At 39.4% G+C, this 13174-nt stretch overlaps 1 protein-coding gene across 1 annotated transcript in view; it reads right to left on the bottom strand.

Moving 5' to 3' along the window:
• Window positions 1-13174, bottom strand: part of ptprdb (protein tyrosine phosphatase receptor type Db) — a 147993-nt gene that overhangs the window by 97309 nt on the left and 37510 nt on the right. Inside the window, exons 4-5 of the mRNA XM_039613748.1 lie at window positions 9751-9826; window positions 8556-8600 (exon numbers count right to left, since the gene is read on the bottom strand). The gene's annotated coding sequence lies outside the window, so the exon portion shown is untranslated. The remainder of the gene's footprint in view (window positions 1-8555; window positions 8601-9750; window positions 9827-13174) is intronic.

Here is a 13174-nt window from a genome sequence, read left to right as displayed (position 1 = left end):
CAAACAGTCCCAATATGCTATCATGTGGTTTGAATGCGGCCATGGCTATTAGCAAATTCTTTACTGTTACTGAGCAAGCCACAAATTTAGCTTTAGTAAACCGTAGGTGAACATCACCATCACCCAGCTCAACATGCCTTGTTTGAAGAAGCTAAAGCTAAAGTCAGCAGCCTCATTATGAGCCTGGGTATCAACAGTGAAAGAACCAAAGCAGATATAAGCAAAATGATGGAGACAAGAGAAAAAGGTTGATGTCCTGTTATCTGGTGAAATGTACTCTGAAATGATGTAAGTAACTGAGGCTTGTCTTGTTACATAGATCAACTGCACCTGCTTTTGTTTAATAAGGTAAAATCATCAGATAAAAGTACAGCAGCTCATTTTCAGTTAATTATCTGTACCTCTTTCGAGAAGCAGAGAACTTTGTTTTCTGTAATTTTAATAAGAGAAGAAAATATGATATTTTAGAAGAGAAGAAAAGTTCATTTTTGTTTGTACATGATGGCAGTTATAGTTCTTCGAAAGAAAAGCAGGTCACGCTCAGAAAAACCAAAATCAACCATGAAAATAACAATTATTGTATGTCTAGATGTTATAGATGTTAATCAGACCACAGTGACACAGAAAGCATTTATGTCTTTAGATATAGGGAAAAAAAAATTTCTACTAAGAATTAACAAAGTGACTAATCAGGTGACAATCATAGCAGCTTATACAGCTATAAAGATAGTGATTAGGGACTTCAAGAAAACATATCTCGTTTTGACATTCCAGTTTAAACTTAACCTTGATCACAATCCCTTCTATCCATAGGGTCAAATATGATCTGCTTGGCATTCTTTGACTTTTTATCAGACTCTAGCTGGATCACAGCTCATCATCTGAGGTTTTTTCTTTTTCTTTTTATGGATGTAATAGAAACATATAAAGGTCTCAAATGTATGCTTCACTGTAATTTTTCACTTTGGTCATTTAGTAGAAAGTAAAAACACACATTGTAAAATGCTTCAAGACCCAGACAGGAAATATCTGCAGCTTTATGTTCCCTCCATTCGAGCTCTATAGCTCCATAATTGATTGCTAAAGCTTCTCTACTGTTAAACCGAACTGTCCTCCTATTTAAGCTTGAATGGTGCTCAGTCATGATGCGTGAACCAAAGTCATCATACCATCCACCTCAAAATAAATCTATCTTACTGTACACTCTTAATACACATTCAATGTGTGTGTGCGAGTGCTTATGAAGTATGACACTGATCTGTCTCTGCCTGTTTTACAGCTATGCTTTGATAATCCCCATCCTAATCCACTGCCTGTGTGTCTGCCTGTGTGTGTGTCTGTGCTGTCCTTTTATGTTTGTGCGTGTTATGCATGGTATTTAAGCTTGTGGCTTTCAGAGGGTCTCTCTTTCCCATGGCTTCAACACTATACGTAATATCACAGATAGATAGCCCTCCAGTCATCCACTCCACTCCATCGAACCACTCAGCACAATGGCCTAGACACAATCGCTCTGCAGTCAATATCTCCATTACCATTTCTGTCAACAGAATAAACACAGTGAAAATTGAATGGTTATGGGTTATATTACTTTTAAATGAGCTGATGAAATGGGTGCAGTGGCGATGGGAGAGAGGGCCGAGAGTGGCTCAGATGAGGAGAGGTTAATATGTCATTTTAACTAAAAGATACATGAACAGACCAACAAATCAGTATTACTTTTCCTCACAGTCTTTTCTCTTCTGTTTTGGTTTCATATTCTTATTCAAATGTAAGGATTTTTTTCATGCATCACCTTGAGTAGGACAACCTGTTCAAGTGCCTGTGCACTTTTGCACAGGCTATAATATGCAAGCTTATAAACCAGTAATTCCTAGTTTGGTGTTCAGAGTGGCCAGGTGGTTGCAAGACAACATGTGGGTTTATGGCAGTAAAGCAAAAAACTATTTCTTGCACAAAATATTTTGCTCTTCCTATGTTTTCTGGTTAAATATGGGATTGTTTCCATTCTCAGTGCTTCTAAACCGATTCAGATACACAGAAAAAACAAACAAAACAGTCTGGTTTAAGTGGTCAGAACTGCATGTGCAATCTGAGATAAGGATTTGTACAAAAGACTCTTTGTTTGCATGGAGTCACTGACCAAAAAGCTTGGAAAATACTACTATATAGTCATAGATAGAAACGAATTTAGATCTTATTTTGGTGTTTTAGATATTTTGTTTAAACCCAACAGCAGAAACAGACAGGGAATGATGAGAAAAATAATGGAAAAAAACAGAATTCAATCATTGAGAACCACATTTCTTTAAAAAATGTAAGGTCATTTTAATCTGATCCCAGGAACACTTTTCAAAAAGCTGAGATGGGGTAAAAAAAAGACTGAAAAAGTTGTGTAACTCTAACAATAAATGAATAAATAAATAAATAAACAAATAAAAAAACCTACTTGATCACAATTCAGTAACGGTGCATCAGCTTAACAGAGCATCTCAGAGAAGCTCAGCCTTTCAAAATAAGAATTAAAGATGGGTGCATTGAAAAGCAGTTCAACAATTTAACATAAAACTATTACGACTTGGAGACTTCGGTATATGCTGTACATAAAACAGTAACACAGGCTGTCAGCTAATGGAGGCTATAAAAGCGCTTGTATTTCTCTCTCAAACACTCACTCTCTCCTGGTGGGTCAAAGAAAGCTCTTGCATGGACTCCCTGCTTGTCAGTTTGTTAGTACAAGTTTTAGATAAATGGGGGCTTGTCCGGGACAATCAAACCTATGTGGTTATGTTAAAGCTTCCTGTGATGAGTGATTTATAGTGACTACCAATGAGCCACATGGCATTTGCAAAAAATGACTCGAATAAAGTGCCTAGTAGAAAGTCAATGCAAGAGATTTGGTTAAGTCAATAGGAATTAATCTTAGAAGAAGTCAGTAACATCAGTGATGCAAGCATTGATTGTGTGTCATACGTCCTGCAAACCTGTTGATGGTACAAACAAAAAATAAAAAGGGGAAATTTAGGTGGATGGAAGCCAGAGGGAATTTGAACATGCACACACTGTTTGTGATTCATGTCAGCCAGCTGCCCTTCAAAGTAGGCCAAGGCTGCCAAAGACATTGGGAATGATGTCACAATATTATTGAATGATTATGAGCTGGATAATTCTTGGACATGGCTGAAAAACAATATTTAGGTGGCTGTGATTTTTGAAATTTTAACTAAAACCAGATGGAATTCTGTTGTGGAAATCAGAGAATGGGGTCAATAGCTTTAGAAAATCCTTATGAACAAAAAATGTCCCTGCAATAACAAATACAAGTTAAAACTGATATTCAAAATACATCCACGCATAAACATGAAAAGGGCATGGTCTGGGCTTGAGTTCATTTAAGATGGAGACCAGAGTAAAGTAGAAAATGATTTTGTTCCCTGACAAATCACGACTTGAGATTCTTTTTGGAAATTATGAAGGCTGCGTCCTTCAGGCTAAAGAGGAGAGGGACCATAAATTTTTTTCCACAGCGCAATTGAAAAGCCAGTATTTGTGATGCTGTGGATGTGCATTAGTGGTCTTGGCATGAGTAGCATGCACATCTGTGAAGGCCCCTGTGCTGCCATCCATCCATAGAATCCATTGAATCAACTTTCATTAAAATGTCCTTAAAGGTAATGAAGAAAGAAACATGAAAAAGAGAAAGAATTACATTGCATAGAAAGCACTGAGTCTTCTCATTGTTTGAGAATTCTGCTTGATGATGAGTAGAGAGAGGAGTGAGAGCTTGATGAGTGGAACCCTTAGCAATGATAATCCCATTAGTACTGTACTGCATGTTAAGCTCTCCACTAATAACTCACATGTATGAGCATGAAGGGTGTGTATGTGCGTGTATGGCTGAGTCCCGCTTGGACCATCCTAATTATCAGACGAGGCTCACGTGAGGGTAATTACCGCATCTGAGACAGTGGGAACAAGGCTATGACTGACCCAGAAATCCACAGGCTAATGAAGCGATAACACACACACACATACACACACACACCGTTTCTCTCTATGTGTTGGTCTTACCTCACATAGAGACACAGGGACAGAGCAAAAGAAAGAGCGAAAGCCAAAAGACAGAAAGGGGAACAATGTTTCCCTCAGTCTGCATTAGAGAGAGCAGAGAGATTTGGGAGGAGCTGTCAAGAGACGCTCTGTCAGGCAGCTTCAAGCTCAGCCCTTTTCCTAGTATGAACTAATCTGGCTGCTCTCTGTTCTTTGTCATATCTGGCCATGGCTCCACAGTACTGTGGTCTGCTTCCACAGCCGCGGATTAAGCTCGGCTACCCGAGACTAAATTCTCTATTGAAGAATCATCTAGGTGTAATCCCTGTGTGAAGCCAGCCCTGTATGGTACAGCACATTATATCTCTCACAATGACTATTATTCACATCAGGCTGTGCACTCTGGAGATACTGGAGACAAGCACAAGGGCGATGTGCTGTGCATAGGCAAAGGACCTTAAGGGTTTGTTATGTGAAGTGAGATTGGCTCACTTAAGGTGGGCCCTCCTGGGAAGAGATCAGCTAATTCTGGCAAGTTGTTTTTCCACACCTAGGTGATTAAAATATTAACATTTTAATACACTCTGTCACATATTTCTTTAGTAATCCTGTCTCCCATTTTCTACATTTGCATTAACATTTAACATTTGCATTTTTCCATTTCCCTTTCTGTTGAATGTGCAGGGAGAAAAAAATCAAGAAAGAAATAAAGAAATAAGGGCAAATAAACCGAATGTGCCTATAAATCAAAAACAAACAGTTGAATAACAAAAATAATGAAAAACTTTACAGACAATCAGATATTTATAGAAGGAAAAACTAATGTGTATAAGCCAAAATGCATCTATATGTGTATATATGAATTAAATTGCATTAAGTAGTTAGTTAAATATGATGATAGCTTATCCCAGGTGTCCTAGGGTGAGGGTTGGGGAACAACATGGTCACCCGCCCATCACAAGGGGTTATCACCAACCAAAGGAAGTCTATTGAGGTAAGAGGAGAATGTGCAAACTCATAAAAGAAACAAGACAGAACCTTCTTTCTGTGAGGAGATAGTGGTAACCATCAAAAATCTGCTCTGACAGTGGAGGGTATGTGAATTCCCCTGGGTAATGTCAGACTGGAGTACAGGTGAGAAAATGCTTTATGATGTGACAATGACCTTTGACCTTGAAGGTAAACATCACCAGTTTATCATATCAAACAATGGTGTGGAATTGTCTTGAGTTATCCCCAAACTCAGTTCTGTAAGATCATAGTGACCTTGAGCTTTGACTACAAATTTCTAATCTGTTCATCCTTTGATTAAAGTCATGAAGAATGCTACAAAGTATGGAAGTAGTGATGCACAGATAAAAACATTCTGTATTCATTTACTGCTCGAGTAGTGAGCAGCTGAGTCAGTTTTTATTACCAGAGAAATCCTTACATAAAGGAATACAGATTTCCAGATATTTTAACATGCTTCCCTATTCATATTTTAGACAAGTCTCCTATATGGGAGTACGTTTGGTTTTGAATATCATATCTTTAATTATTCACTTTTTTATTCTTTATTTATGATCAAAATCAAGAATCTGGGATCAGAGATTGTGCACCCCATAAACCTACAGTGCATTTTAAAAAGGGCAAACATTTAGTGGTTTATCCCAAACCAGAACTGTATTTGTATTGATAAGTGCACTGCAGCTGACAAAAATACCACTAATTTCTTTTGGTTGCTCCCTTATTTCCCAAGTGGTTGCCACAGCGGATGGATCCACATGTTTGATTTGGCACAGATTTTATGCCGGATGCCCTTCCTAACACAACCCTCTCAACTGTCTTGGGACTGGCACTAATAGTACACTAGCTGAGGCTGAGTTTGTGTGTCCTTCTGGAATCAAACGGGGGAACTTTCTTATCTACGGTAAACATGTTAACCACCACAGCAGTTTATTTATAAAGCGCTTTCACAGACAAGCAATCACAAAGCGCTGTACAACAAGACAGAGTAAAATAAACAAGAAAATCAACTGCTGTAATAGCAATACAAAATGGGAGACTTGGTGCCACAGGCTGTCCATTGCCCTAGTTTTTAATCTTATACAAGAAACAACTAACAAATTCTGAGCCTGTGATCGAATACTGGAAGGACCGGTGTGTTTAGTAAAAAGTTTATTTAAATACTATGGATCCTGGCCATTGAGTGCTCTGTATCTAAGTACAATAATTTTAAAACAGATTTTAAAATCTACTGGTAAAGAAATAAAATAAAATAAAAGATAAATATTAAATAATAATTAATAAATAAAATAGCAATAATGTGCAGAGCTCCCTTACTAGAATGGGTTAATAGTCTGGCTGCAGCGTTTTTTGCCTGTTTGAGGCCCCCAAAAAGATGGTTTATCTAAGTCAGTAAACAGGGCATTACAATAATCTAAGCATGATAACACAAATGCATGAACAATTATCTGTGGTTTGGCCAAAGAGACCATACGTAGCATTTTAAAATGTTCCTGATATGAAAGAAACAGGAACAATAAATAGAGAGGAATCAAATGTTATGCCAATATTTCAAATGATGGACCTAGCAGATGAACAAATAGAAGCATTAGCCTGACTGATTTTCGTATATAATAGAGGAGAAGCTATAATCATAGCCTCAGTCTTGCGGTGTTCAGAACAAAATAATAGCTTGAGAGCCAGTCACTAATGTGGGTTAAAGAGGAGACTAGAGCGAACAGCCAATTCAGCTGGTGAGGTTTTAAAGACATATACAGCTAAACGTCATCTGCATAGAAACGTTAAGAAACATCAGAAAAATACTTAATGGTGCCAACTAGGAGAAGAATGTAAAAAGAAAATAATAATGGACCCAGTACTGAACCTTGTGGAACCCCCACAGGTTAGGGAGGCATAATCAGAGAAGAACTTGTTCACCCTAACAGAGAAAGTCTTGTCAGAGGAATATATAAATAGGAAAAAAAACAATGTAACACAGAGCCAGAGAGACCAGCCAGAAACTTAAGCCTATTAAGTAAAATTTTATGATCAGCAGTATCAAATGCGGAACTGAGGTCAAGTAGAATGAGTCCAGAACAAATCCCTGCATTAGAAGCCATCAAAAGACTGTTATAGAATTTCAAAAGAGCAGTCTCAGTGCAGTGCTGCTTTTGAAAGCCAGATTGTAATAGGTTGGGAAAAAATCTAATTTGCGTAATAAGGATCTGAAAAGACTTTCTACAGCTTTTTCTAAGAATTCCCTAACAAATGGCAATTTCAAAATAAGACGAAAAATTACCAATGCAGAAAAAAGAAGAAACTAATCATGAATTCTTTCTTCATATGTTGTAATTGAAGATAAGATAACATTACTCAGCCTTTAAATATACTCTCTAAATTATTGCTTCTCCACCAGATCAGTAAACATGAGCACAACAAAACCGTGAACCTCATACAAGGGCTAGGAATGCACAGGTTGTGGGTCAGTACTCAGAATCAACATCAAACACAGAGAGAGCTCAAGTACTTGAAAGAGTATCAAGTAATAAAAAGTTGATCTCACTATTGTTATAACAATAGCAACACAAAAATGATAAGGGAGTTCACAATCATCTCTATGTGGCTTTTGACTTCCCGTTAAAACAAACCTGTAAATCATGTCTGAGTTTTATGCAGTTCAACCAACAAGATATGTTTAAGAACTCCAAAACCGTCTCTTACTTCACAAAAGGAAAAACAAAAGGTTACAAAACATCTAAAAGTCAATCTCAGGGATCCCCACTTTGGTCTGACAAGGCCTCGTGGAAGATGGTACCCTCAGGGTAATACTGTTGATACTGTCCTACTCTGCAGCCTTACATTTAAGTGCTTCAGACTAGTGTTGTACAATCTCTGTGCTCACAGAACCAGAGGGCATTTCTTTTGCTTGTACCAGTTTGCTAAACAGCTCCACTGACGTGGCAGTTTAAGTGATAAGTATGACCCACTCATAGTGTTGGTCTGTGAGGCAGAACAGGTTACCCCAAGCCCACGCTTCAGCCATCACAGGATCCCTGTCTATGTCGCTCCTACGCAGAAAGAATATGTGTGTGTGCGCACATGATTGACTGTGTATTCGAGTGAGTTATCTTGATCAAATTCCCAATTACACAGACGAGTGTCTCTTCAATGCTGTGCTCTTTATACAGATACACAAACAAACAGACATAAACATCACACAAACACACCCACTCTCACATACAAAACGAGAAAAAGAAACACACGCAGGCCGGAGGCAACAAACACTTCATTTCCTATTCCGCCCCCTCTTCTCATCCTCAGCACCCCTTCTATTCCACTCTGGCCTCCCCAACACTCAACCCACAGTCACTATAGCAACCTCACACACAGAGGACTAATCATGCCATTGCAACATCTGTCAGACAACAGAGACACACGCCCTTAAAATGTGCATGCCACTGCATACGCTAATGAAGCGCACAAGCACAGAAACAGTTAAAGAAAGCAAACTTTATTACCTTTGCTCATGGTTCATCCTGTCACATGAAGTTTGAAAGTGGGAGCTGCAAGAGAAGATTATTGAAGAATATTGTTTTTCTAGGACCGGAAGAATGATCTGCTTGAAAACTTGCAATGATGCCACAGAGGTTTATGAAGGCCCTACTGTACAAAAGCCCTTGCCGCTTAAAATGAGCCAATAAAGTCTGCTCCAGAAACATTTCTGCTGGGTATGCTGCTCTGCTGCCACCTGTAGATTACACCTGGTACTCCACAATATAAACATATAAGTCTCAGGACTCTGGCCTCGCAACATCCATGGAAATTCACAATATTAAATAATATTAGAAAAATATGAACTAAGAAAAATGAGGTGTCTTAGATCTGCCGTATTCCTCCTGCTGCTGAGCAGCAAAATCAATCCCCTTCCTTCAGCAAACAGTACATACGAGTCCCAGTGAAGCGCTCATCGTGCTTCAGTATACTCTATGCACCATCTAGCCAGCTTTCAAGGAGTTTGATGATATCTATTTTGGTTTTTGTAAAGTTTGCTGAGGCTTGGTACCAAAATGAGTCACACACAAACTCAACTCAAACTCCAGCTATAGCCTCAGAAAAGGAAAGTGGCTCTCAGAGCAACACACAGCCTACGTGCAGCCTCTGCATCTTTTAGCAAAAAATAAAAGGGGGTGAGTGAATGCTTTATATTTAGAATGGTGACGCTATGCAAACTTGAGCACTAACATGAGAGGAAAGCTCAGCGATGCGTTAGAGAGCCGCATATTCAATAATGTATCAGAGGCAGCATTTTAAAAACAGCTGGGGATCGCCGCTCTGTCTTGTCCCGTCTGTCAGTCTGTCTCTTTGCATGTCTTTCTCCCGGTCCGTCCACTGCGACGGCAGCAGATTTGCTACTCCTGTGGGGAGCTGATGTTTGGTTAAACTTTCATCCTATCAACGTCTTCACTTGATTTTTCTCTGGGCCTTATGATGAATCTCCCTCTGAGTTTTCTACATTCTCTCAGAAGAAAGGTTCCATTCCTTTCTTTATCTTTGTGTGCTCCCTTGCTGTGTCTTCCTTAGTGGTCATGGTGCAGCCTTTTAGCAAAAGAGATCATACACAAAACTCACCTGGGGAAAAAAGGGCTTCTGACAGTAAATGTTCATGTGTGTGCATGTGTCTGTTTGACGTTCAGTGTGGTAATCATTGCCTACCTGTTTCAGTGCACAGACACACTGCGCTGCTTCATCCTTGAGGAATGAAAGAGTAAGAAATCTCCCCAGAATTCTCCTGCAAGAGAGAAGAGAGGATACAGTGAGAAAGCAAAGGGGTTGGGGAAGGAAAGAGAAGAGAAAGAAGGAGAAGGAAAGGAATTAAGAGCAGAGCTTTAGCTTTAAAGAAGTCACTGATCTTAAAGACAACTCTGACTTTCAACTAAGTTCTCCATGTTCTTCCTGCACTCATTTTTGCATTGATACGTGTGTGTGTGTGTGTTTATATCATTGCATTCAGATCAAAGCTTCCAATCTGAAACCCAAGTTCAGCTAGTGCAGCTCAGTTGTTCCAAAAGCAGTCTGGGTCAAATGGACAGCCGTGGCTCAACTTCTACACCGGGAGCTTTTAAGGCTTTTAAGGCTTCCATGCCAGCAAGACGTACAGGCTGTGAGTGGAACAGGGGCTGAAATGCCCAAGTGGGAAAAGCATGCAGCACCTTGGTATGAAAAGTACACACTCGCAGATTAAAGGTCCATGTGAGAATATTAGCAAGGAGGCATGTTTAATGTAACAGACCATACATGCATGTGCACACACAGACCTGCACACAGATATACAGATGTCACTCTTCAGCATTTTTCCATGTTTTGTGACTCCAGTGACATCAAGATGTAGCAAAGAAGAAATCACTGGTGGAGGGAAATCAGTGTGGATCTGAAAGGATTACAGGGTTTTTTCCACAACTGCTTCTGTTGATGATGATATTTGTCTTCTATTGAACTTAAATAATCTGACAAAAAGTCCTCTACACACATGCTGTGAATCAGCCACTTAAAAAAAAAGAACATTTTGAACATTTTCAACTTAAATCTATAATTCTTCTTCTTCTTTTTATTTTCTACTACTTCTGGTGTATCTGATGGGATGGCCACTGTAAGCACTGTAAGTCAGGCTAGCCTATAAATTCTGCATATCCCCAAATAAATAATATAATGAGCAATAAATACATTAAAATCAAATTGAAAGAATGCTATAGAAAAGCCTATTAATAATATCAAGATGATTAGAATAAATCAGTCCCTGGCAAAAGGCAAAAGATGCCATAACAAAGAGTCACCACTGGTCTGTGCTATTACACCACTCCTGTGTTTGTGCTGCTGACCGACTTACCAAACAAGGGCAAAGACGGTGATGGCAGCATACATTAACTGCAGAATCTGGTGATGTAAATATCAAGATTGATTTGTTTGCAAATCATAACCAGGTCATGCTGTGCATTCCTTGGCTTGTAATCACAAGTTGCTTTTAGGTTATAAAGGTGAGATCTTCAATGATGCAAAATTTGAAGATTGTGTTTCTTTGTCTGACTTTGACGATCTAAGTGTGTGATCTGAGTTCAGACTTGTGTTCGCTTGCATATATGTGCACTATTGCAAATGAACGTGCATCACGTGTGGAGGCAAGCTAGCATTTTATTTTCAGTCGATGACACATTCCTCCCTCGATTCCCATCCACTCGCAACATGTTTCCTCTGTAATGATCTTACAGTGCTGGTGAAATGAGTTGTGCAGAGGATTATTATAAGCATCGGTTACCCTCTATTGCGGGAACTGGTTTCCCCCTCAATCATGTTGTTTTCCTGTTGGGTTTCAGTACTCCCTGGTTGGAAACCACCTTGTTAGTGAGAATGTGCTTCACCTGTGCTGGCCCAGCAGAAGTAATTAAAGCCTCAGCAGCTTTGTGCAGGAAAGGGAGAGTCTGGAAACTAGATCAGTGAGAAAGCTTGTGTTGGTGCAACCAATTCAGTTTACAGATCTTGCACAGCGACATAGGACGAGTTATGTTTGTCCTGCGTTGGTGGACACGACGTTACTTTAGATTCTTCTGTGACTTTTATGCAATGAAGTGGCACCCACTGGTGAAAGCCTGTCTGCAAACCTTTTTTGCTGCTTTGAAACTCTGAGAGGACTCCCATGGGAACCCTTCAGAGCAGCCTTTGAAGCCCTTTTATGTTAATGGCTGAAAGTGATTATTCAGAGAGAGTCAAAATGTTGATAGTAATTTGAAGGGAATTCATCTCTAGGTGCTACGTCTGGACGTCACCTTAAAGGTTTCTGCTGGTGGTGGAAATGGTTCTGGGCATGGTAGCATATTATTTAGGTCACTGAAGTGCTTTCACATGGCCCTTTCACACCATGAACCAAACTATTTCTGCACTGATCTGCACAGCAATGGCCCAGATAATTTTTTGATGTCTAACCCTAACCAGGGCAGCTCAGTGGAACTCCGCTTACTTTGGTTTGGCTTCACTCAGCATGTATGAAACACTCTTCATAGGCTTCTGTCACTCAGACTCAAAATCAAGGCAAGTGGGGCAGCGGGGCAGCAGAGTGGGCATCAGATGTCTCTTAAGCCTATTTTAAATGCAGTGTCACAGTTAAGCCACGGACAACACTGACATGATTACCTACAAACTTTATCTGCAGACGCAACCGTCCTCAAGCTGCGCCATCTCTTTTTACAGTGTCAGTAAAGTGTGAAATCTTTCAAGATCATATGTTCACCAGAAGTGTCATTCCCTTTTAGAGAAATATATTTCAGCAGCATACTTCAGTTTGTAAACATGTTTACTCTTTCGAAGTGTATGTGCGGCACTGATCAAAATTGGCCCAGAACGTTAAGGAGGTTGTTGCAGGTCAAGCTGGCAACAGGGACTCTCAGAGTGGAATGGCACAGTCTTGCTTAAACAACTTCTCCAACTTGTTTACAACTTGCATGCTTGTGTGTGCGTGTGTGTGTGCACCTCTAGCGTTTAAGAGTTTACACAAAGGGAATAAAGTGGGTGAGGATTAAATCTGACCCCACAAGGATGATCAAACATCTTGAGAGGATTCAAGATGCCTGCATAATTCAAATGAAACTTCAAAACTGACCTGCTGCTCTTGAACTTTTTAAGCTGAAAAGGTATACAGTAAAATAATAATGAGTCAGCTGCATTCAAAACCCAATTGTTCCTCCACCCATTGAACAACCTGTATAAGAAGAAGCAAGATGACAGGTAGGCAGTTCAGACACACACTCACTTTAATCCTAAACTACATAAAATTACCACTTCTGAAAAATCAAAAGTAAGTACAGCTGTCTGGCGTTTCAAGTTGTGTCGGATTACAAAGCTCTGGTGTTCCTTCACGTCTCGGTTTATTATAGCAAATGCAGCTGGGTCTCTTGGGTTTTGATTCAAAACAGTGAGTTAAAATTTGATTCCTCTATTGGCATTCTCAGACATTTATCCCCACCGTACATCCAGGTGAGAATAGTGAGTAAAATCTTTAAGCACTTGCTGTAAAGTGAGGATATTTTTAGTAAGAGGGGACCATTTTTATTATTCAATAAAAATGCAGAAAAGGAAAAACATAATCTCT

Source organism: Oreochromis aureus, linkage group 6 (genome assembly GCF_013358895.1).
Source record: "Oreochromis aureus strain Israel breed Guangdong linkage group 6, ZZ_aureus, whole genome shotgun sequence".
Classification (NCBI taxonomy): Eukaryota; Metazoa; Chordata; class Actinopteri; order Cichliformes; family Cichlidae; genus Oreochromis; species Oreochromis aureus.
This window is presented reverse-complemented; position numbering and strand designations above follow the sequence as displayed.